This window comes from Sturnira hondurensis, unplaced genomic scaffold, assembly GCF_014824575.4.
Source record: "Sturnira hondurensis isolate 20B ecotype Veracruz unplaced genomic scaffold, ASM1482457v3 Scaffold0005563, whole genome shotgun sequence".
NCBI classification, from domain to species: Eukaryota; Metazoa; Chordata; class Mammalia; order Chiroptera; family Phyllostomidae; genus Sturnira; species Sturnira hondurensis.
The window spans coordinates 1,192,140-1,218,054 of record NW_028078194.1 but is presented as its reverse complement, the minus strand read 5'-3'; the positions used below and the strand labels follow the sequence as shown (position 1 = coordinate 1,218,054).

The 25,915-nt window shown below is 41.1% G+C and overlaps 1 protein-coding gene and 1 pseudogene across 2 annotated transcripts in view; both read right to left on the bottom strand.

The window, feature by feature from the left end:
* STAMBPL1 (STAM binding protein like 1) overlaps window positions 1–15,242 on the bottom strand; it is a 48,972-nt gene extending 33,730 nt beyond the window's left edge. For both annotated transcript variants that reach the window (XM_037047290.1, XM_037047292.1), the window contains exon 1: window positions 14,840–15,242. The gene's annotated coding sequence lies outside the window, so the exon portion shown is untranslated. The remainder of the gene's footprint in view (window positions 1–14,839) is intronic.
* A 6,208-nt stretch (window positions 15,243–21,450) lies between these two features.
* Window positions 21,451–22,512, bottom strand: LOC118987953 (farnesyl pyrophosphate synthase-like; annotated as a pseudogene).
* Between the last annotated feature and the right edge of the window lie 3,403 nt (window positions 22,513–25,915).

The window sequence follows — 25,915 nt, the reverse complement described above, 5'->3', positions numbered from 1 at the left end:
AGTTCATACTATCTGGTTTCCTTTTTATAAAACTGCAGGCAAGTAAATTCCTCTCTAGTGACAGAAAGCAGGTCAGTATGTTTGGGGTGCTGGGGTGGCTGGGAGGGAGGGAGAAGTGGGGACAACTACGGGGCACACTAGGAAACTTTTGAGGGTGATAGAGATGTTCCTCATCTTCACTGCGGAGACAGCTGCACACATACATCAGACCTTACCGAAATGTGCAGTTTGCTGTATGTCAATTACACCTCGGTAAGGATGTTTAAAGTAAAAAAAAAATTTGTATCACGTACAAAATACATATTTTTAGTTAAGAAAAAAAGACTGAGGACCATGTGAAATGGGGAGACATGGTTCTTACCATTTCCAAAAGTGCTCCAGGCTGCACAGCATCCAGCCATTGGCAGTGCCCTCTGCCCCGAACATTCCTCAGCTGCCCACTTTCCTGGGCTGGCTGACTCACACTGATCCTCACATCACAGCTGAAAGCTCACCTCCCCCGGGGAGTTTTCCCACTCACGGGCTGAGGAGCCCCTCAGTTGTCTTGCAGGGAATGCACCACAGTGCGTGGTCTCGTTAGGACAGTAACCCCAGTGGAGCCCCATCTGGCACATCGTGAGAAACGGATCCTTACTGTGATCACCCTCACAGCCAGGCATGGATGTGCAGCCTGGGCTTGGCCACTGCAGTCCTTTCTTCTCGAACACACCAGATGGAAGAAACAGCCGAAGGTTTTGTTTTTTTTTTATTCTACTGGCACTGACCACACTGTCTGCCATTAGACCATTCCTGCAGTTTCCTTTTCTAAGTGCCCCCACCCTGAGCTGCCTTTTTTTCTGCCTGTTTCCAAGCTGGTTCTATAATCTTCTTGTAATTCGTTGGCTCATTACCCTTTCAATAAATGCTGTTTTGCTACTGTTAGACAAAAAGAAAAAAAAAGCAATTTCTTCACTAAACTTCTGTGGCTTCAGTCCTTTAGTCTATCTTAGAACACTGATAACATAACTTAAATGTATTTGTAAAATTAAAAGGTGGATTGGACAGGGATCTGAAGGGGTCTCCTATGAGTAAACTTGATGTTGATTACAGTGTATGTGCTACATGATTTCTAACTTGACTGCTCAAATGGCATTTTTCTTACCTTTATTTTTTTCCCTCCACTAAGAGCAAACTAAGTTCTGGGCAGGTGAGATACTATTATAGAACTGTATTATCACCTTCAGTGAAGCAAAAGAGCTATCATAATAATAACAGGCACTGCCAAAAGAAAGCTTTTCTTCCCTGGGTAACTAAAACAATGTACCAACCCAATGATCTCAGCCCTTACAAGAGCCTCATCACAGAGGAGGCAGCAGAGCTTGGAAATTAGACAGGCATCTTCCAGAGTCGGACCACCCGGGAGGAGATTCTGCCTCCAACCACCAACTGCAGAATCCCAGCTTCCCTAACTGTGGAGAAAGAGCTGTTGAGAGGGGGACGAATGACAGCTACTGGTACCTCCACTTTGCAGATGAGAAAATTAGAGCCTAGAATAAGGAACTTGAACAAATGGTGAAAGAGGGCTCAAAACCAGGTGCACAGGATTCCAGAATTCATACTCTTGGTCACACAGCGATACTGGCAACTAATTTTAATAGTTAATGGTAAACTCAGGTGAAGGTCAAATGCTTGGGCCTTGGGCAAGAATGATAAGATTTACTGCAGATAAGATTTACTGCAGAAATGAAATTTGAGTTCAGCATTACAAATACCTGATTCATAATCTTTCCTTGTCAAACAAATAAAAGGGCAATCATTTCCTTCACTTGTTTCTTAGGCAGAATGAGTTGTTACCTGTGGACTGACCACCGGGAAATATGTAGTTTAAAAACTCAAATGCATAATTAGTCTACCAAGACATACTTTAATTCAAAATATGTGCTGGTTTTTAATGTAAATTCTAAGCTGTGGTAGTCAAAAAGAATTTCCTATACTCATAAATGTGTTAATTTCGGATTCTGGTCTATTTCTTAACGTGATGATTTCATTAATATGCATCATAAAACAGTTGGAATATGAATTTAAGGTATAAGGGAAAAATTCATATTTGTACACAATTATTTTGTCATCATAAATCCAAAGGAGCACATTCATTTTGTTATCTCACTGTTGAAATCCTAAAATTTCTGGGAAATTATGTATCCTAAAGATAAGCCACCCCATAAGCCACTAAGCCATAATGTACATACTTCTTATTGCAATTTGCGTTTAAGAAAACACTATCCGGAAGTTATCTAATTGAATGAAGCACAGTGAGTCAGAAATAAAATTTCAAAATAACATTTTCTAGCCTGCCAGCTGCCTGAAGCTCAGAGATGAGGTCAGTTCTTGGGCATTATTAATCAACTTTATTTAATTTTCATAAATTTTCTAAGAACAGTGCTTCAACAAGATGAAAGCAAGGGCCATCCTCGGATACTTCCCATTCACTGCTCCTGCACTGACCCCAACCACAGGAATCCTAACCTCAACATGCTCCAGTGAACAGCTGCATTCGTTCATGCGTTTGGTCTTGCCCTAGACCGGGGTCCCCAACCCTGTTAGGAACTGGGTGAAAGAAACTGGGCAGCAGCTTGCCTGAGCTCTGCCTCCTGTCCCCCACCTCACCCCCATCTTCAGGAAATGGGTCCCTGGTCCCAAAATGGTTGGGGACCACTGCCCTAGACAATGTCTTCAGAGCAATGGACAAAAGCAAAAACAGTCTGTGTCCATCTGTAACCTCCCCAGCAGTCCATTTTTAAATGCTTCAAGAGCCCCTTTACTGCCAAAGCTGTTAGCAAGTAGCTGTCTGCTGCTCCTCTTCGCTGGCCACTCACTCCTTCCCTTTTTTTCCTTCCCTGAAACTTACATTCCTCTCTCTACCCTGATGTAAAGTTTCCTCCAAGTGGTCCCTTGGCCACCTGCACCGTAAGTAGTACTTGGTGGAAGAGGAGACGGGTTGTTGCAAGAAACAGATTTCTAGGCCCTGGTAAGTGCGTCAGACTTTCTGGGAAGGGCCGCCGGTGAATCTCTAGTTCCATCAAGCAGCCCAGGAGACCTTTAAGCACATTAAAACTTGAGACTCACTGTTTCAGATAAAATGTCTCTGAGCGTTACAAGTTACCCCCAAATGCCTGGCCTTGATCAGCTGAACATCCCTGCTTCAGAACGGACTCTTGCTTTGGCCTCAATGAAACAGAGATGTTTCCTCCCATTCCACTCATGCTGCATCTCAACTATTAATTTCTCGTCCTTCCTCTTAACATACCTTTATTCCGTAAGACATATTTTTTCATGGTTTCAACTAAAGCTTAATGTGAGCTTCAGCACTGTGTCTTCCCGTGCCTTCCACCCACTTCCACCAGGACATCAGCTCGGATTTCTCACTCAGTATGTTCCCAGGCTAAATACGTACTTCCCACAAATACTGCCAGTACCAAATAAATTCTTTCATTCATGTTTTTATCCAGAATTATTTATTAAGTGACTACTTTGTGCTAGAAGCTAGTGATACAATGGTGAGCAAAGAGACAGACTGTATATGATCTTATAAAACTTGCATGTACATTTTGCTAGGGGCAGGGGTCAGGGCAGACAGGTATAAAGATATTAAACCATTATCTGCACCATTGTATCACTAAAACTGTGGTAACGGCTACAAAGCCAATATAGAAAACAGACAGAATTATGCTTTTTTTTTGCAAAAATTCCCCAGAAGCATGTCTTTCTCAGTACATTAAGAGACACTGATTTGCCCCATTATCAGTGATACTAACTTTGATCTCTTGTTCACATCTCTCCTGCAAATCTACCACTTCGTCCTTCATAGTACAAAGCATCTGATAGGCAGTCACTCTGAAAATATGCAAATACAGTTCCCCCCTAACTTTAGCATCTAAAGATGATTTTTCTCAATTATTACTGTAGTGTTTAAAACAGTGAATTTTCTATTTCCATCCTTCTTTCTACATTTATTAGTTTACCTGAAGTTTTCATTGAAAAGTTATTTCATTTTTGTAGAAAACTTTAAAATTTTAGGCTGTCAAATGGATCCGTTATATCTGGGTTTTTCATTTTTCTTTAAAACGCCTTCAAACTCACTGATGACAAAAACTTTTTAACTACGTCCAACAATCTTTTCTTCTAGTTAGGTAATGACTAGATATTTTTAGATAAATATATTTGATCTGAAGAATTTACTTGAATGTAAGGACTAAGGCAAAGATAGAGTTTCTTTTCACTACCAGGCAAATGTCCCTGAATCTTCTCAATTATGCTCAGCTTCTTATCTAATTCTCAATTCTGCCTAAAAAAGGTGATCTGCCCTAACTAGGCGCTTAGTACATGTTTATTAAATTGAAATAGCCTCTTATATCCCTATAAATTATGTCCTGATAAATCTGGAAAAAATAGTCTGGCAGTGACAAAGTTCCAGAAAGAAGAACTAGCAACCCAGAGGGGAGGTGCGTACGAAGCCATAGTGAGGTCTGGAGTAAGAGTGGTAAAAAGAATGCTGAATAAATAGTTATAGGGGGGAGATTCTGAGCTAAAAACAACATAGAACTTGGAAGTTGAGTGAGCATAACAATATAGGAGCAAAAGTTGGCAAAGATGTTGTAAACGTCACGTAAGGTCATTGAAAATAATGATGCTTCTGACTTCAACAGAAAACTACTTGTCCATCGCAATGAATGATACCAACATCTGATCAGTTACACAAAACCAGGCAAGACCCAGAAATACTCACTGAGTCTGCTCCCTCAACTCCAGGTCCAGTCTATTACTTATATCTGCAAACTCTTATTTGCCCTCCAAACTCTCTTGAATCTGCATTTGCTCATCATCTTTCCTTGCAGCAAGTGGCCATCTGCTATTGCTCTTTGCCACCCTTTTCTCTGTCTGCATCGCTACAGTAGCCTTCTAACTGGTCTGTTTTCCAGCATGCTCCCCTCTGATTATTTCTACAGCCCACAGGTACGTCATTCAGCTATTGATTGTCTCTGCTTTACTTAAGAACCTGTAATAGCTTTCCATCACTGATAATATTACATACCCTTAATAGGTCCTTCAAAAGGCGGGTCTGACCTCGCTGCCAACCCAGCAGCCTCCATACCCTGGCATCTTGCAGTTCTGAGATGCATCCAACAAGGTCTACGCAACTGGACCCCACCTTCTTCTCCCACTTCCACTCCCTCTGCATCTTTCCAGTGTTGGCTTAAAGCATCTCATCCTCAGGCAAGACATTTCTACCCCCTCCAGACCAGGTTACATTGTTAGTTATATATTCACCTAGAATCATCAGACACACTAACACTGACAGATTTTCTACTGAACAGTTGGGCAATGGTCTTAGAACTGATCAAAATGATGAAAGACAGGGGAAAGCAATGAACTGTTTGAGATTAAAAAGGACCTAGAAGGTAGGACAACTAAATGCAAGTGTGATCCCAGGTGGGATCTTGGACCAGAGGAAAGACTGAGATGAAATGTGAGTAAGATCTGTAGCTTAGACAAGTAATGCAACAATATTAATTTCCTGACTTTGATAACTACTGTGATTATGTAATAATTGGGGAGAAATTGGTAAAAGATATACAGAAAGTCTATGTACAATTTTTGCATTTTCTGGAAGTCTGAAATTATTTTAAAATAATTTTTAAATGTTTTATTAATACCTCAAAAATCTCTTCCGTAAGTCAAAGGACAACAAAAGGGAAACAGTTTGCAACACTCCCAACGGCCAGTATATTATCTCAAAGCTGTGGGGAATATCTGCAGAACAGTAAGAAAGAGAGAAAGAGCTGAATAAAAAAGGCAAATAAAATAAACAAATCATAAGAGAAATATAAATAGCTAAGTAACGTGCAAAAAATGTTTAACTTCACTAGTACTCATAAAACTATGACTTTGAACAAGGTATTTTTGTTTATTTGATTGATAAAATTTACATCATTGTCACACTCAATATTGTTGAGAATTGGACAAAAAATGGGCAAATTTTTAACATGCATTCCTACTGACCAAGCATTTCCAAGATTTCTCCATAGACTATCCTGCCCAAATAATTCTCTGTCTCTCTCCCCCGCCATCCCCACTCCATTACAGCATGGTATAAAAAGATTAACATTTTGGAAGTGAAATAGTCTACAAAAAGGGATTAGTTAAAATAAAGAATCTGTATAGTGGATGAAGCAAGTCCTGAGGAAGGACTTATATCTATAGGAGCTGAACCAGAAAGTTGTTCAAATTATAGCATTAAGTGAAAAAAAAGCAAGTTGTATAATAATATACAAAGTATGACTCCATCTCTGTAATGCTGTAATACATACGTATTTAATGTGTATTGGCATTTGTAAGAAAATAGTTTGAACAACATATACTGAATTTTTCTCAGCCATCCTATTAAGAATGGAATCATGAAGGATGTCCCATTCAATTCACTTATCTCTGTACAGTTTGTACAGGTGTGTACCACTTCATAATCAGACCACTCACACTTATTTTAAGCCTTTAAATTTTGAGCAGGTAGCTCCATATTTGAATTCTAACTCTGCCACATCTGTGTTTCCTGATGTGTGAATCTTGATAAATTACTGAGTTTTTCTGGTCGAACGTGAAAATAACTGTGTCCTCCGAGCTCTGCAATATCATTACGGTAGTTGTAGTACAGCAGTTATTTAAGGGCTTTCTCAACCCGGAGGCACTGGTCTGGCTTGACAGCTGAGCTGCATGGCCCTAGTGTAACACACCATACAGGCAGTTACTGGAAACAGGACTTGACTGACTGCAGACCTGGAACACAAAGCCAGAGAACCCTGCATAAACCCTGCTGCATAACCCCTCCAAAGTCAGTCCTACCAAATTCAAGGCCTTGACTGCTCAGCCTTGCTCCCTCCAGCCTTTATCGTGACAGAACAGTTGGCTTTGCCCACCTGTTCCTTAACCTCTAATCTGGACCAGGTACTGTATGTCTGTAGCTCAAGATGTTACACTTGTTTGCACCAGGTTAGTTCTCTGCTCAGAAATGCACACTGGTGCCCTGGTGGCTCAGCTGGTTGGAGCATCATCCCATACATCAAAAAGGTTGTGCGGGGTTCATTCCCTGTCAGGGCCCAGACGGGTACCTAGGTTGGGGGTTTAATTGCAGGTCAGAGAGTACATGAGAGGCAACCAATCGATGTTTCTCTAACACGTCAATGTTTCTCTCTCTTTCTCTGCCACTTTCTCTTTCTCTGAATAAATGAATAAAAATAAAAACATATCCTATAGCCAGGATAAAATAAAAAAAATGCACATTAGTACCCAATACACCAAGGTTGTGGGTTCAAGCCCAGGTTAGAGCACATACAAGAAGCAACCAATGAAGGCATAAATAAGTGGCACAACAAATCATTGTTTTTTCTCTCTTTCTCTTTCTCTCTCTCTCTTTCACCCTCTTTCTAAAACCAATACATAAAAAATAAGAATGCGCGCCAGTAACCTAGTGTTTACTGGAAGAGGTCTAAACACCCTCACCAGCCCTTCAGGGCCAGAGATCTGGCCCCCCTACTTCCTTTTCTGGTCTGACCCTCCCGGCCCTGTCCTAACACCTGCCACTCAGAAGGATGTGCAACACCCTCTAAAAATTCCCACCAGCCCTGCGGTTGTCTGAATCCATCTATCGAAAAGCAGGTGTTGATAAGAAAATGAAAAAAGTATAGAGTGCCATTATAGAAACTCCAAGGCAGCTTGATGGTTATGTTATTACATAAAAATGTCCATGGAAATCAGGAGGGAAAATGCAGAAAACATAAAAATAGAAACACAAATTTGAAGATAAACCTACTTAGCTCTTAAGTAGGTTTTCTTCAGTGTGGTTTAATTGACCGCCTGCATCAAAATCCCTCAAGAAGGTTGTCAGGATGACCCACCCAAACACACTGAATAAAAATCAGTGGCGGTGGGATGGAAGACGGCATGGTTTTTGGAGACCAGCCTGAGAAGCACTGCCTTTCCTGGTTACCTTTCTAAAGTTTTCCAATACCATTATACTTGCCAAAGAAAAATAACCTTTATGTCATAAAAATGTATGGTAATTTACATTTCTTTCAAAGCCTACATTTTAATTTTTTGAATTATTTATTAATTGGGAAAATAAAGTTCCACACCCAAAGATTCCAACTGATTTTCATCTTTTTATTAATTTTCCTTAAAGTAATATAGTGATTCAAAAGGCAGTTTCTCTGCCTGACTGAACAAAACCACAAACACATAAAGGACTTATTCCAACCCTCTCTTTTCTAGTCTCATTCCATCCACCATGTCCATTTGTTCCTCCTCTTAAAGAAAACTTATCTCGTGAATCAGTTCACAAACCAACGTTTCAAGGACAAAATACACTGAGAAAAGAACTACAGTCAATCCACCAGAAGACTGAAGCATGAACCCCCAGGCACAATGGGCTCCCTCCACTTCTTCTCAGAGGTGGAAATGCGTATTTCCACCGTCAGAAAATCGGGCTCCAGCATTAAGATAAATACAATCACAGGGTCCTTAACTGAGCTGAATATAACCAAGACCATCATTACTGACTACGGTCTTCGTACCCGCTTTCATTAAAAAGTGCACAATTGCTCCAACCAATCAAGTTTCAAGTGCAACACTGTCCAAAGGGACCCACACTGGGGTTTCCCTCTGAACACAGGAAAAGGCAAAATGGGCAGGTAGTATTCGGTAAGAGTCAGGGAGGGTTAAAAATGAGTCATGGTTGCTTCCTGTTTCCAAATTCACCCAAACAGTCATCAAAACAAACAACCAAAATGAATAATTCACCATGGGTCCCAGGGGACTGTTATCACCTAGACTCGGACCCTGACCAAATCTGTGGCTCGGTCACTGTGATGCCACGGAAACAGCAGTACAGCAGAGGTTTCAAAAACAAAGCACCAAATTCACCAAAAGTCTTATTCTATCATCCTTCAGCAAGCCTAAACTCATAAAATTTAAACATAGTTCCTTTTAAAGAAACTTGAGTTAAATAATGATGTATAATTTACACACAAGGGTCAATCAAAGCATGCACACTACATTTTTAAAGATGAGATTTAACATTTTTTCTTCAACTAAATAGTCACGTTTTACCCATGAATTTTACCCATAAATTTTACACAAGACCAAGGAAAGGTTTTGCCTCCTTAGAAAAAACAGTACTAGTTACAGGTTTCTGAAAAGTATTGGTAAGACCAAGAAATTATATAAAGACTAATGTAATGTTAAAATATTTAAATCAGTGATGGCACAGTCTCTCCTAAAGAAGCTCTGGGGGCTGACCGGGTGGCTCAGCTGGTTAGAGCGTCATCCCAATTTGCCAAGGTTGTAGGTCCAATCCCAGTCAGGGCACATACAAGAAGGAACCAATGAATGCAAAAATAAGTGGACAACAAATCAATGTTCCTCTTCCTCTCTCTCCCCCTTCCTCTCTCCCTTTCTAAAATCAATAGAAAGAAAAAAGAAGCTCTGGGGGAATTAAGAACTTTATATTCTTAGTTGCTATAGCAGTCTTCCCACCTAAAATTAAAATCTGGCCCCTTGTAATTAGACATAATGACTTCGACAAGTCAAAGAACAGCTAAAATTTACTCTGCAATTACTCTATAAAATATTGTAAATAAAAATAGTTATAAAATGTCACCATAATTCCACCATCATTCATGAATGGGATGTAAGAGATTCTAGGAGTGTGGTACCTGCCCAACAACTTAGTGTGCACACACTCATTTCTAACATCGCTCCTTACACCCAGTGATTCTTTATGTAGAAGTTACATATAATGTAAATGTCTCCCTAATATGATGTATAATATATAATACATCATATTATATATTGATAGTATATATGTATATAGTATATATTATATACAATGTGCACATCATACAATGTATACATATAGGAATATAATGTATACAGCAGTATATAATGCATATCTAACATAATGTATGTAACATCTATATCACATTAAATGTATATCAGATACTAGACAATCAGATAATATTATATTATTCATTACTTATATAATATATATTATAAGCTATATATTATACATTGTATTAGGGAGACACAGCCTCGCTGCCTACAGCGAAGAATCACTGGGTATAAGGAGAGACGTTACAAATGAATATATATTGCATACGTCAACTGTTAGGCCAAAACAAAACAACTGATTTCTAAAGCAAGTGTAATAACAGAAATTGGAATAATTCTTAATGAAAAATACCACTTAAAAATCAAAGAATCAAGTAAAAATAGCAAAAATTTTGTTCAGCAATCTGGGCCAGAATCCTATACTGGAGGTGGCATATTCTACAAGGAAGATGGTTAGACCCAGGAATCTCCACAAGGACAAGCTTCCAGCACCCAGCATGCAGTACAGGAGACAGGGATGTGTTATCGATACAAGTCCAGAGAGCAGGCCTTAGAGTCAGACCGTCTGGGTCTGACCGACTGAGTCTGACTCCCAGCTCTATCCCAGCACAGGACCCGAAGAAGCTCACCAGCATCTCTGTACCTCGACGTTTCAACCTGCACGATGGTACCTAGTATGTAAAGTTGTTTTATAAATCAACAATAACAACTAATGTATATAGCACTTAACTTTTTGCCAGTCCCTTCTAATCCCTTTACATTTACACCTATGTATTCATCTGACCCTCCCCCAAGCCTTGTGAGATAGAAATTAATATCCCAGTTGAAATGGTGGCTCAGAGAAGTCAGTAAGACACACAACTAGTAAATAGTTGTTCAAAGACACACAACTAGTAAATAGCAAAAAGAATTCCCACTCCTAATGACGCCATCATCCTAGACACAACATGTGTTAGGCTTTGCACAGTGCCTAGTATGTAGCTCATGCTCAATAACTAATATTTATTACTAAATATCGGTCAAATGTTTGCATGATACTGAGGTTATGCCAAAGCTCAGCAGCAAAGAAGATTGCAGTCGATAGGTGATGTCCTGTGGACGTGAAACATGCAAATAATCATACTTGTGCCATAGGCTTACCATCCCCCATCCACACAGAACAAAGAATTCTGATGTCTGACTGTCTTAAACTTTCCCTTCTCCCGTTCAGCATTTGGATTCAAGTCAGGCAATCACTACCTGACACGAGATTACCACCTGCCCTCCCTCCTTTTACTAATCTATTCCTCACCAATTGCCAGAGTGTTCTTCCAAAAAGAGGTTTTCATCACTTAATCCTTTCAGGGAACCTACCTTGAACTGGCTACCTTATTGAATCAAAATTCCACTCCCTGGCTTTCAAGGGCCTTAGTAAGACATGAAAGGAACATGCCTTTAACACTTGTTCAGGGACCTACTAACCAAGTAAATACCTGATAAGAATGGCCCTGTTTCATTTTGCAGAAGATATCAGTGTTTGTATTACTTCAAAACAGTGATAAGCCATGTTTTATTTCATTTATTTATTTTGGACATAGCCCATTAGAAAAAATGTTTAAATGTTTAAGGATCTCATTTGATTTTTTATTCCGAATATAACAAGCTTGACTGGAGGACATAAATGGAAGAAGGCCAAACAGAAAATCTGAATTATTAATATGCATGATAATGTTAATATCCAAGCAAACTTATTAGATCATGAATCGTAGACTTCTAATAACTGGGTATGGAAAGTCAGCACTATTAAAAAAAAGAGGAAGGCATAGCAGCCTTAATATTCCAGATCATACAATGCAACCATTTCCAAAAGGACTTTGAAAGGTTAACTAGAACAAATTAAAATATATGAATTACTGGTGCTTATATAAAGCAAGTTATATATAACTTGCTTTTAATAAACGCAAGTTACTAAGTAACTACCAGTCTGAATTGGACTCTGAGCCAGCCACATCAATGGACAAACATACATGAGTTTAATTTAAAATTTAGAAAGAAAGCCAAACACCATGTGTTTTGATGACATAGCCATGTGCCAAAGGTTTAATTGGCTTTTCCATTTAGCATGAGATGCTGGACCATACTGGAAGTTCAGCTGACTTGCTTAGAAATGCAAACAATATCTGACAAAAGGGACAGCCGGATGTAGCAACATCCAGATTTTTCCTGAGTTGACGTTCTGATGTCAACTCAGGATTTCTGAATGTGCACTCACATATGCCACTGGACAAGTCACATGTTCATGGAGCTAGAATAAGCTAGTCAACAGACACCAATAATGTACTTTTGTTTGTTCGTTTTTGTTGTATTCCAAAGGGATTGTTACTGTTCCTTCATGGAAGAAGTTGATCTTAACTTTATTGCATATATCAATGGGCTTCAATTTGATGAAAAGTTTGGTGATTGATATAAAATTATGCCTAAAAATAATCAATACAGTTAAGTTGGGGAGTAAAGATATTCTAGAATTCTATAATTCTAGTTTTTCATTTAACAAATATTTACTGAGCATCTGTGATCCATTAGCCCAAAGGAACAGAAAGCTGACTCTAATATTTTCAGGGATGACTATGAGTCATTTCTTGTATCATTCAAGTCACTTATAAATCTCTCACAGGGTTGAGAAAAAAATGCTAGCGTTAAACAGAATCACAAATTTAGTGGATTACAATGTGTCTGATTTGTAAATGAAGGCTCCACAGAGGCACCTGCCATTTCCTAGGGAGCAACTACACATTTCTTCTACCCTTCCAACTTGAGCAAGAATTACCAGACTCTTCTTCTCTGTGAAAAGCAAGCTCACCCCCTGGGTTGATGCTGTAAGTAGGACTGGGAAGTCACTGTGGGAAGAAGATGACCAGACTAGTTTAGTGAAGTCCTAGGTGATGAAAGTGAAAAGAGGTAACTATTACTAACTACTCTTTTGATCGTTTTTATCCGCCCTTCTTAGGAGCCAACCCCAGAGACATTCTTTTTTTTTTTTTTTTAAAGATTTTATTTGTTTATTTATCTTTAGAGGGGAAGGAGAGAGGGAGAGAAACATGAATGTATGGTTGCCTTTTGTGCATCCCCTGCTGGTAGTTAGCCTGCAAGGAACCGGCCTGCAACCCAGGCATGTGCCCTGACTGGGAATCGAACCGCGATCGTCTGGTTCGCAGGCCCGCGCTCAATCCACTGAGCTACGCCAGCCAGGGCCCCAGAGACATTCTGTTCTCCAGGAGCAAATCTTTTGACTGAGGACACCCTTGGGGGTACCACTCCCCTCCATTCCTCTCTTCAAGCCTCTCACTGGCAGTAAGTCCTATGAAGCAGCCAAAGTAGGCAAGGAACTGGCCCTGAAGACCACAGGATGGGTAAATGACTAGGATTCTCTGCCTCATAATTTCAATGGTGTTTGTTTTACCAAAGAACATAATAAAACAAGTTTTTAAAAAAAATTCCCAAGAATCAGCTGATACATAAATTCCCACCAAGATGCCCAAGAGGCCAACAATGTGGCCTCTTCCTTCTCCAGGTAGATTCTGTAACAGTTCATGCCTTTGAATGAAGAAGCTGTAACGGAGCAATGGTAAACAGGGGTCTATTTCTCAAAGACATGAGCTTGAATTATTTTTTAAGTCGGTATTTATAGCTACAAAAGCCTACTGTAATTCAGCTATGGAGTGCATTTTTGAAATTCAGTTGAGCATCCATCCCACAAACATTAAGATAGTCCACTGAAACAAGGTCTTGGGAAAAAATAAAACCCAGTGGCTTAATCTCTATAAAACTATCACAGAAAAACTACCACCAAAAACTTCACACAGAAAGTCAAAAATCCACGTGTAATTTATCCGCTGGAACAAATCTGACAATGATAAGGCCTTGAATCATGAAATCACAAATCAGCATCCTACTGACATAATGATTTTGGAAACTCCCTAAAATCTAGGGCTTCGTTTTCTTCTCAGTGGCTGGCAAGATGTTTGGAAAGCAGTGTACTCACTGGAGCTTAATATGAAAGATGTCTGTTTTTACTCACTGCCAAACACTGATTTTTCAGAAACCACCTGCACCCCAAGCCACCCAAAACACTTAAGATTGTTTTTCAATCCTCTAGATCAGATTGTTTCTTGAATTACTCATTATATATGTATTTTTAAGTTTTTTTAAAAATTAAATTTATTAAGGTAACATTGATTAATAAAATTATATAGGTTTTGTAGTGTTTTTTTTTTATTTTCAGTAATTATACCATCTTAGGCTCTCAAACATCAACAGTGTGGGTTATTTTAGAGAGCTCTGGAAAATTATGTTCTAGTGATATCACACTTTGTGCATTTCATTACAGACATCTGGTTAAGGCCTATATTACTCAGTTGAGGGAAAATGTTATGAGTTGCTCATAAACGACATAAAAGTAAACATCATCTAGAGAGTTATGCTATATACGGGACAAAGGTAAAAGTCTATTTTTCTAACCCTAACCCCTCCCTTCTCCACACCACGCACCTTCAAAGACAGTGTGGTGGTCTCTTTCAATGACGACACCACGTCCAAGTTGGAAGCAGAAACACGCGTGTAGGTCACTTACGGAGTCCAGCCCTGCCACCTAGAGCCACAGCTTCCTGCCTGACTCATCAAGGTGAATCGAAGCCCTAGGGGCCGGCTGGGGCGGCACCGAGGCATCGCGGGCGGAGGCGACCGATCAGGGCACTTGAAGGAAGGAAGTGAGCCAGCAAAAGGCATTCTCTTCCCGCGCAACGAACCCGAGACCCGACGCCGCCAGCGGAAGGGGGACTGGCCGCACGCCAGGCCACCGTGCACGCGGACCCGGCGTGCACACTCGCCAGTGCCGGGGCGCGCTCACACTCCTGCATACACACGCGCACGCGCGCCTACTCACCAGCAACCCCTGATGTCTGGACCCCGCGTGGGACGGCGACTGCAGCGGCTGCACCTGCGCCTGTCGTGTGGCCTTGGCATGCGTCTGGCAGCTGCAGCCGGGGCCGCTCTGGCTTTTGCTGGAAGGCACTGCAGCTGGGAGCTAAGGCGCCGACTCGCTCGCCTCGGCCGCACCTCCTCCCGGCTCTGTGGACCGATGGAGCTTTGCTAGTTCCAGTCGCTCCGGCTGCGTGCGTAGTTCTCCTCCTCCACTTGGCTGCAGTGGCCCGGTAACGCAGGGGGCAGTCAGCGTCCCCGCAAACCCACGCGCAGGCCGGCCGATCCCGAGCCTGCTGCCGTGGTTCCTCTGCCGCCGCTGCAGGAAAGAAATTGTCACTGCGATGGTCCCGGCCTCCCCGGCCCCTGGGTGCCGCCTCCGCCTCTGCCTCCGCCCCCTCTTCCGCCGCTGCGGCCTCCCGCAACGCGCAGAAAAAGCTCGCAGGTGAAAAAGCGAGTCTCTGCGGTGGGCCTGGAGCGAGAGTGAAAGGAAAGGGTGCGACTTTCTCATTAGAAGCCCGGCACGCCCCTCCTCAGCCCCGAACCACCTGGACTCCCAATTTGCTCTACCATCAATTTCGCAGAAGACTGCAGTGTACACACCTGGGATGCAGATGGATTTGACCATGAACTCTACTGGACTTGGGGAAAAGATGGGGTTTCGGGGAAAATCCCACTTATACCGCCTATCAGGAATTCCACCTTGAGATTTATCTATAACCTACTCCACCGCGAAATACTTTAATCCTCTTTCCCTCCATGCCCACTTCACCCTCCACGGGTAATGCAAACTATCATAATATCATCCGGATGCTATTATATAATAATTAGCATGTGTAGTGTCTTTAGTACGGTCCTGGTACCATGCCAGACGCTCCAACTTGAAATCTTATTTCGTCCTCTCCACAGACTTAAAAATGGCCCTCTTATTTTACCCATGATGGAGACACAGTAGAAGTTAAGCTTTAAAATCTGATTTGACACCAAAAGCTGTTTTTATTGGCCAGGAAGATTCTACTGACTTATAAATGTTTTACAAACTTTGCTGCTGCGGGATGAAACCCAGGCACCTTCCCCGGTTTCCAGAATTTGCTTGGGAGGCAACTTGCAAGGGAGCAAAGAGTCAGCAGCCGCAGGCAGTGGAATATCAGCTTTTCCTAACCTAATTTCCCCTTGGAGCTTAAACCGAGAGCCCTGGTACTGCCACTCATTGACCGGTTTAGCCTCAGGCACTTCAACTTCTTAGGCCCCACCTCCCTGCATTGGTTTTTAAAACAAAACGGTTTGACAATCTCTTGAGAGTTTTTAAGAAGCTACGGTGTCGCTGTTTTTCTGATTTTACATTTGGTTCCAAATTTGAAAGTCAGAAAATTTCACAGAAATTCAGACTTGTGGCATGTTCTGAAAAGATGGAATAACTGGCAACCGTTGGTCTCTGGTAGGTTCTAGCAACTATCAGCCAGAGCCAAGTAGCAGGGGTCCCCTTCAGACTGGGAAGGCACTTTTCAGTTTTCCACTGCTTTAGGCCCACCCCACTGACGTTTGAGGATATGGTAGACATTCGTGTTTGCAGTTCTGAACTAGATAATCTCATGACCTACAATTCAGTGATAATTAAGAAGGTTACCCAGATTACTAAGAAATACTATGAAACAAGGAGTTCCACATAAAATATTTATAGTGGTAACTGATCATGGTCTTGCTACCTAAAATCTGAGGAAGAGAGTGGAGAAATAAAATGGAGTCACTACAGCCAAGCTGTTAAATTACTGAATCAAGTAGGTTGATGTGTGAAGGAATGATTCTATTCCTGTTTTAACTAGTCTGGGAACTTAACCTTTTGAACTATCCAGTCCTGCATCACTGCATATATATATATATAATATATTAAATATATATTATACTACATATGAATATTATCTGGAGGCTTTACTGTATATATAAAACCTCCAGGTAGCACTCTGACTACCCGCTGAAGGACTAAGGGAAGAATGCTCACGTATCCAGGCCACCTGACATCCATTATCCAGACCAGAGGTCATCCAGAGGATCACTATCTCAGACTAAGGCATTCAGAGGCTAAGAATGCAAGACCGATTCTTCTCAAGAATGTGCTTTTTCATAGTACTGGCATAAAAACAGACATCAACAGCACATAATAAAGAGCCCAGAAATAAACAAATGCCTATATGGCAATTAATATTTGACAGAGGGGGCGAGAACATACAATGGGGTAAAGAACGTCTATTCAACAAATGGTGTTGAAAAAATTAGACAGATACATGCAAAAAATTCAAACTGGACCATCTTCTCATATAGTATAGAAGAATAAACTCAAAACAGATTAAAAACAAATGTAAGACTCAAACTCATAAAACTAGAAGAGAACATAGGCAGTAAAATTTCTGATATTTGTCTTAGCAATATATATATATGATGTATAAGATAATCAAATCTTTTATACATATATCTATAGGCAAGGAAAACAAAAGAATAAATAAACAAATGGGACTACATGAAACTAAAATGTTTTTGCACAACAAAGGAAACCATCAGCAAAACAAAAAGACAACCTACTACCCTGGCTGGTGTAGCTCAGTGGATTGAGCGTGGGCCTGTGAACCAAAGGATCGTGGTTCGATTCCCAGTCAGGACATCTGCCTGGGTTGCAGGCCAATTCCCAGCAGGGGACACATGAGAGGTAACATGCACTGATATTTCTCTCCCTCTCTCCTTCCCTTCCCCTCTAAAGATAAATAAATAAAATCTTTAAAAAAAGACAGCCTACTTACTTCACCAGTGATACATCTAATAAGGAGTTAATATCAAAAATTTATGAAGAACCCATACAAGTCAGCACCAAAAAATAAACATTCCAATTAAAAAATGAGCAAAGAGCCCTGACTGGTTTGGCTCAGCTGATTGGTCTGGTTCGTCCTTGTTCTGCAAACCAAAAAGTCACTGGTGAGATTCTGGTCAGGGCACATGCCTGGGCTATGGATTTGGTCCCCAGTCAGGGAGCATATAAGAGGCAACCAATCAATGCTTCTTTCTCACAACAATGTTTCTCTCCCTTTCTTTCTCCCTCCCTTCCTCTCTCTCTAAAAGTAAATAAATAAAATATTTTTAAAAAATGGGCAAAGGACCTAAATAGATACTTCTGCAAAGAGGATGGCCAATAGGCATATGGAAATCTGCTCAACATCACTAATCATCAGAGAAATGCAAATTAAAGCTACAATGAGGTATCACCTCATACCTGTCAGAATGGCTATCATTAATAAATCAACAAGCTATTGTTGGTGAGGATGTGGAGAAAAGGGAACCCCATGCACTCGTGGTAGAAATGCAGATTGCTGCAACTACTTTGGAAAACAGAATTAAGGGTTCTCAAAAAATTAAAAATGCGTCTGCCTTATAACCCAGCATTTCCACTTCTGGGTATATATTCAAAGAAACCTAAAACACTAATTTGAAAGAATATGTGCCCCCCTCTGTTCACTGCAGCATTATTTGCAACAGCCAAGATACAGAAGCAACCCAAGTGGCCATCAACAAGCAAGTGATTAAAAAGTAGTGGTACATGTACACAATGGAATATTACTCGGCCATAAAAAATGAAATCTTATCATTTGAGACAGCATAGATGGCCATAGAGTGTATTATGCTAAGTGAAAAAAGTCAGTAAGAGAAATACAAATACCATATGATTTCATATGGAATCTAAAGAACAAAATAAATAAACAAAATTGAAACAGACTCATAGACTCAAAGACCAGACTGATGGTTGTCCGAGAGGGAGGGTTTTAGGGATCTGGGTGAGAAAAGTGAAGGGACTAAGAAGTACAGATTGGTCATTATAGAATTGTCATGAGGATGTAAAGTGTAGCATAGGGAATACAGTTAATAATATTCTAATAACTATGTATGGTGTCAGGCGGGTACTGGAAATATTGAGGTGGTGGGGTAGGAAACAGTTGTGAAGTACATGGTTGACCACTGTACACCTGAAACTAATACCAAAATACATAAAAGTTAAAATATAAATGTAAAATGTGCTTTTTACTAGAAGAACCCTCAGCTTTCCTTTCTTCTTTGGAATACTCTGAGTATTATCTAGTTGTATTTCTAGTTGCAAACCCTAGATAAAGAATAAATCTTTATCATTAATTTCTAGCCAAAACTTCATTTGTGCTCTGATTCATTGGCACAAAATGGCCCAATACTCAATGTCTCCACCCCTGGCAGCTAAGGAACATCATGTGACCTACGTTCAACCAACCAGAGGCTCCCATCCAGGTCTTGTACCTGGAGTCAGTGATTCATAGAAGAATAATTCCATTATCTGTACAGTGGCTCTTGTGCCCATAGACAGCAAAGTCAGAGGCGAGAGGTAGGAGTATCCAGTGCCAACGCCAGGGGTGTCCTAAGTGCCTGAGTGGTGTGACCTGTTCTGGTTCTAGCTACAAAACTAACTTGCCTGTTTGATGAGCCTGATTCTCGAGCCTTCCTGTCTCTTTGGTATGCTACCTGAGGGCCTTCCAAGGCATTTCCCTTCTGGTTAAGTCAACCCAAATAGGTTTCAGTGTTTGTTACCGAGAACTCTGATAGAGTGGCTTTGGGGATGGTCCAAGCTCCACCTCCATGTCATTCACCAAATTAATGGAAAGTGGGCACGGGTGTATTGTTCTATAATTTTGCTTGCACTTTAAAAGATTCTATTTCAATGTCTACCCAAAATGCAATTTTTTTAAAGATAGGATTTTTTGTTCTTACTAATCACAGGAGCAAAGACTGCATATAAATAAGCACTGCCCTTAATACTGGTGAGGATGAAGCTCTGGAGGGGGAAAAATAATTTTTCTCCTACCATTCTAAGTTCTTCTAGCTGGATTAATAGTCTAATTAACATAAAACAGGTTAACAGGGGAAAATGAACTAAGTTATTATGGACGTACACTCAGAGGTTCCCTAAGAATATGGCATCTGAGGACACATTAGGCAGTTGAGGCTTATATGCCATTCTGGACTAAGGAAAGGGAGACAGGAATCTGCAACTTCACAGAGAGAGTAGGCAGTTCACAGGCAGATGTTTGCCAGGCCACCCAGAAACCATGGAGCACCTAGGGGAATGTAACAGACAGACTGCTTGGCTTCCTGCTGTCTATCACACTTGGTTCATTTGCTCAGGTGAATATGCGCAGGTTCCCTTCCTGAAGCAGAATTTTCTACCGGAATTTTTTTAGGTGGGGCCTGGGGGAGGGGGGTCAAACATTTCTTCTGAGTCTTTTGTCTCTGTTTCTTAAAAATAACTAGCTTAAAGTAATCAATATTCCAAAAAAGCATAGTTTGGGGTGGCAAGCTCTGCTGCCCATCACAGTGAAATGAGTCCTCTCGTGGGATGGTATAATGTTGACACAGTGCGGGACACAAATTAATCAGTATGTTAACAGAAGCTGTAAAATGTACACATTCTTTTTTCCTGCATAATTCCACTTCCAGGAAGCAATTTATCCTATGAAAATCTAATGAGAAATAAGATTTCTTCTCTGAGATATTTATCACCAACTTTGGACATTAAAGTTACATTTACGATGAGTGTTAAATGAGATTAGTACTGCTTATGATACAATGTTAAAGAAATATAGAAGAATTTATTAAATTTACCCCCTAGAACTTAGTTACAGCGAATTGTAATTGCCCTCTTTATATTTTACTATAATTTTAATCTCCCCTAATGAGCATGGTTTCCTCTTATTTAAGAAAAAATATTTAATATTAAAAATAAACAGAATTGGTAGCCAAAAAAATTGAGGTTGTATGTATCACAGTACCTCACAACAGGTACATAATAAATATTTGAGGAAAGAACAAAAGTAGAAAGAGGGAGGAAGGGAAAAAGCAGGTCACAGTGTTTCACAATGTAGACTGAGGAGTGAAGGGATCGTGGCTCCATCTCATTGGCTTAGTTGATGCCATGTACATGGACACAGGACATTACATTCTAAATTGCCTATTAAGTAATGTTGCATTGGAGTATTTCCCAGCTGTGACTAGTGGTAAAACATGAATACTTTTCTCACTGGATGAGTAACACGGACTCAGCATTCAGGTCGTTTTCTGTCTGACACCATCAGAGCTAGATCTGTTCTGAGAAGGTGGGAGAGCACAAGGGTGTTTAGTGTCCAGGACAAAGAGTTTCCTTCCTCGCTCTGATTGGCCATCCAAGAGAGGACTGCCACTCTCTCTGCGTCACTCAAAGTCCACGAGTTTGAAATAGTCTCTCATTTCCTCAAACAGTCCACATCCCAGTTGAATTTTATCTGTTGAAACTGACAGTAAAAAGAGCAAGTACGCAGAGTGAATTTACATTAACCAGGAAACTGACATTACATCCACGTACCCCTGTAATGATCTGGCATTTGCTCGTAAAGTGGTGGTCCCTATGGTAATAACCGCCCTCGCGGGAGGTCCATTCTTTTCTCTTCTTTTTTTTTTCTTTGAGTTTGTTTGTTCTTTTGAAGATTTGCCATGATTTATTGAGAGCCTCCTCTCCGTGCCCTGGTAGTGTCTAGGTCACTGTTTCCACTTGCAGATCTTGTGTGCCAGCCCCAAGCTGATGGCTGGGGCAGGGGCTGCGAGTGCTGCTTGGCGAACCCCGTACAATGGCCGTGACTATCTTCCTCATGCTGCACACACGGCGGGTAGATGAGTGCCTTCACCCGGGCCACCTCGTCAGCCGCCTTCTGCCCATAATCCTGCAGGATCTGTTGCTGTTCCAGAGCGGCCCGCCGTTGCAGATGCTGAGTTACCAGCCAGCTGCATTTGTTATCCTGGATGTCAGGACAATCTTGCCTGTCACGCTGGAGTCCCCAGAGAGGTCAAGGTAATCATCCTGAATCTGAAAGAGCTCTCCTATCTCCAGCAGGATCTTCCTGGCACTGGCATGTTCCTTTTCCTCAACAATGCCCGCCACCCACATGGCAGCAGCTACAGGAAGATAGAAGGAGTGGATGCTGTCTGATACTGGACAGTGGATTTGTACCTCTTTGCAGGGAATCTATCAAGATCCACGTTGCCTTGCAGGGCTGTGGTGAGGCCCAGGGTCTGTCCAATCTTAGTCTGATAGGAACTCTGCAGTAAGAGAGAGTTACCTTGATCAGGTTCAGGTAACAGGGCTCCTCCCTGAAGCAGAGTTTCAGCAGCTGGTAGATACATGCTTCCAAACTCAGCATCATTGATGGCATCCAAACCTATGTCTGCCTTCTGATACCAGCAGATCTGCCCCTGTCAGGTGAGGGATGAGTTCACAATGTCGTCTTACACTGCAAAGAAAGCTTGGAGCAGTTCCACGCACCAGCCCAGGGTCATGGCCTGCTGGAGACTGTCAGCATCCAGCTTTCTTGGTTCCACCAGATCCTGGAATGTTATCAGCACAGTCACACCCTGCTGGTACTTGCCTCCAATGACGTTGCAGTCCAGGACCTCCTTGGGCTGGGCAATCGCATATCCTATTTCTGGGTGCCCCAAGTCATTCTCAGTTAGCACCCTGACAATCTGGGAGAAGTGCTGGATGAAATTCTGCTCTTTTTGGTCATAAACATCCAATTTCTGGTCTCCATTCATTCTGAGAAAGGAGCAAAGTACTCTGTGGCTGGATGTAGGTTGTTGGCCCGGATCGTTGTAGGGTACCCCTTGAAGCTCTTGGGGGTCCCTTTTGAGACTCCAGAACTGGAGTCCCTGGGGTTTTTTGTTTCACAGATTTAGAATTTCCAGGCTCTGGCCATTTCTTTAAAGTCAAGAGAAAGACAAGATATGAAATACCCAATTAATTCTTTTGGGAGAAATACTCATTTCATAAATTATTATGAACTTCAAAGCATGTACCTCAGAAATTATATCCCTAAAACATGTATTCTTAAAATTCTGGGTTTCATTATTGTTTATACCACAGGTTCTCAAAGTATGGCTCAGTGACCCTTGAACACTCTTCAAAGAGTCTGCAAGGTCAAAACTGTTTCATAAAAACAGAGATCCATTATCTGACCTCTTTGCCCTCATTCTCTCATGGAGTTTCCAGAGCCACATATATGATATCACTACAGCTAGAATCACCACATGATATCACCACATGCAGACACAGGTATGAGAGTCCAGACACCTTCTGTTAAGGAACCTGTGGCAGAGTGTTGTAAAAATATAAAACAATGCCGATTTTTGTTTTGTTTTGGAAAATATGGTTTGATTGTAATAAAAGTGGGATACAATGTAAACTGGTCTGTTATTTTTAATAAAGTAAACTATTTTTAAATTTCTGCCCCCACATAAAAAAGGCACCCTAGAGTATCGATAGTGTTTATGATCATTATTGAGAGTATAAAGAAATCCTGAGGTTAGAGAGTTTGAAAGCCACTGGTCTACGCTACTAAGGAGAGAGTAGGTTCTAAATCACCCATTTTTCACTGGAGGAACGGTCCTGCCACTGCGGCAGCTTGCCTGTGCCACTAAGTGCAGGAAACAACTCCTGCAAGAATGGAAGCTGCAGGCACATTTGATTTTTCCATTCATGTGATTGGCTTCGGTTCTCTCTTCCTGTTAGTTGCTTTAGGCTTAGAGAATTTCGTGTCCACTTTGTAACCATAGCCAGTATACTCACGGTTGCAGAATTCCTGGAAACGTTTTCTCTCTTACCATTTAGACACTGGCCTGGGCCTCGTTCCCTTGAGTCTAGTTTTTCCGTGGAAAACATGTGAATAATGGCTCTAGATTGTTCTTAAGGTAGTTACGAAGCTAATGAGTATGAAAGCATTTTGAAAATTATAATGTGCCTTGCAGATATAAAATTTACTGCTATTAAAAATTTCAGTCCTGGCTGGTGTGGCCCTAGATTGAGCGCCAGCCTGTGAACCAAGGGGTTGTGGGTTTGATTCCCAGTCTGGGTGGATGCCTGGGTTGCAGGCCAGGTCCCCAACAAGGGGAGTATGAGAGGAGACCGCGCATTCATGTTTCTCTTCCTCTCTTTCTCCCTCCCTTCCCCTCTCTAAAATAAATGTTTAAAACCTTTAAAAATTTTCAATATCCAAGCAGACATATGATAAAAAACATAAATTCTCTCTTCAGCTGACGTCATTTGGTTCCTTGGATTTAGGTACATAAGATATTAACTGGTAAGTGTGGAACAAATATTAATACCCATAGTCTCACTTTATTGCACTTCACTTTAATGACATCACAGGCATTGCATTTTCATCAGCATGGAAGCAAGAACCTCCCCCAACCAGAAAATCACAACTCACTGAGGGCTTAGAAGACAGCATTTTTATCAATAGTGTTTTTAATTAAGGTAGGTACATGTTTTTTTTACAGACATAATACTAGTGCACACTTAATAGGCTACAGGATAGTGTAAATATAACTTTTATATGCTCTGGGAAACCCCCAAAATTTGTGTAGCTTGCTTTATTGTGATAGTCAATTTATTGCAGTTGTCTGAAACTGAACCCACAGTAGCCCCAAGGTCCACCTGTAGTGTTTGGGATGTTGGATTTTTTCCTGCAGGCTTATTTACAGACACAAAAGACGTGTTTGGAAGGACAGAAAAGTGGAGGGGGAGTGGAAGGGAGGTGGTAGAACAGCACCTGACCCTCACTGTCAGAACAGACTCTGTGAGGGTTGTATTTCCCCTGCGGCTGCTTCCCTGCAATAGAAATCCTTCCTTGGTAGGTTTTGGCTTTTATTTAACAGCTACTCAGTAGGTTTCAGCAGTGTTCTTTTAAAAGAGAAGGTGTGAAACACAGAAGATGATGTTGTATTAGTTATTACAATGGAAACATTCATTGGTCAGCAGAAAAAGAATCTATTGTCTGTTTATTGAAAAAATGTGCCCACTGAAGTGTTTGCTGTGAATAATACTGTCTTAAAATACAACTCTTAAATTTATCTGTGGTTGTATAAGCAAAGACATGACCTTCTCCAAGGACAAATAGTAAAAATAGCAGGTTGCTAAATATATATTCAGGCATGTGCTGCTGGAGGTTCCTAATGTAGACAGTTTTACTACTTAGTCTGCTCAGGCCGCCGTGAAACAATACCACAAAAGGGTGGCTCAAACAACGGCATTTTTTCTCACAATTCTGGAGACTGGAAGTTCACAGTCAAGGAGCTGGGTGATTTGCTTCCTGGAGGGCGTTCTCTTCAGATTGCAGATGCCCACCTTTCTCCATGTGTACTCACATGGGGTGGAGGGAAGGACAAAGATAGCTCTTCTTTTTCTTATAAGGAAGAGGTTATCATTTAACCCCAGTTCCCCTTAAAAATCCTGTCTCCACACACAGTCACATCTAGCATTGGAGGTCACCGTATGATTCTGTGGGGTGGGGGTGAGGAACCAATTCAACTCATAGCAAGTTATTTGCCATTTGAAAGAAAGTAGAAAATAGACCTTGAGTTAAACCATCATTTCATACAGGTGTCTAAGTATTATGGATTCTTTGTATTCCAAGGGACAAAATAATCATGAGTTTGTCGTTGTACACATTGATTTATTCGGTTGCCCCGATGAACTTTTGTCATCATAGATCTCTCTGCATTAATGCATTACTTATGTTTTCAGAGACTCAAATAAACACAAAGAGACACCCCGCTCCGAACAGAGACGGGAACTATTCTAAGAGGTTGCAGATATTGCCTTTCTCTGACTTAATAGCTTTTTTAATTATGAGAAATAGCCTTCTCTTTATTATATACATCTATATAGTCTCCTAGATGCTTTCCAATAACCTATCCTCACATTATCAGATTCCCTCCAAGAAAAGGGAGACCAGGAATCAACCCAGCAAGCAAGAAGCTTCTCACTGCCTCCTCCCACTGCTCCCAGTCCAAGGAGAGAGCGGAAGATTGAGAATTTACATGAACATCTTTCAATAATCATGAGGAAGAAGGAAAGAGTGAGAAGTACAGCGTCACGCATATAGGGTATGCATCCCCAAATGAAGTCCTTTTATTTGAAACCTTACCAGGTAGAGGCACTTCCGGGAGACAA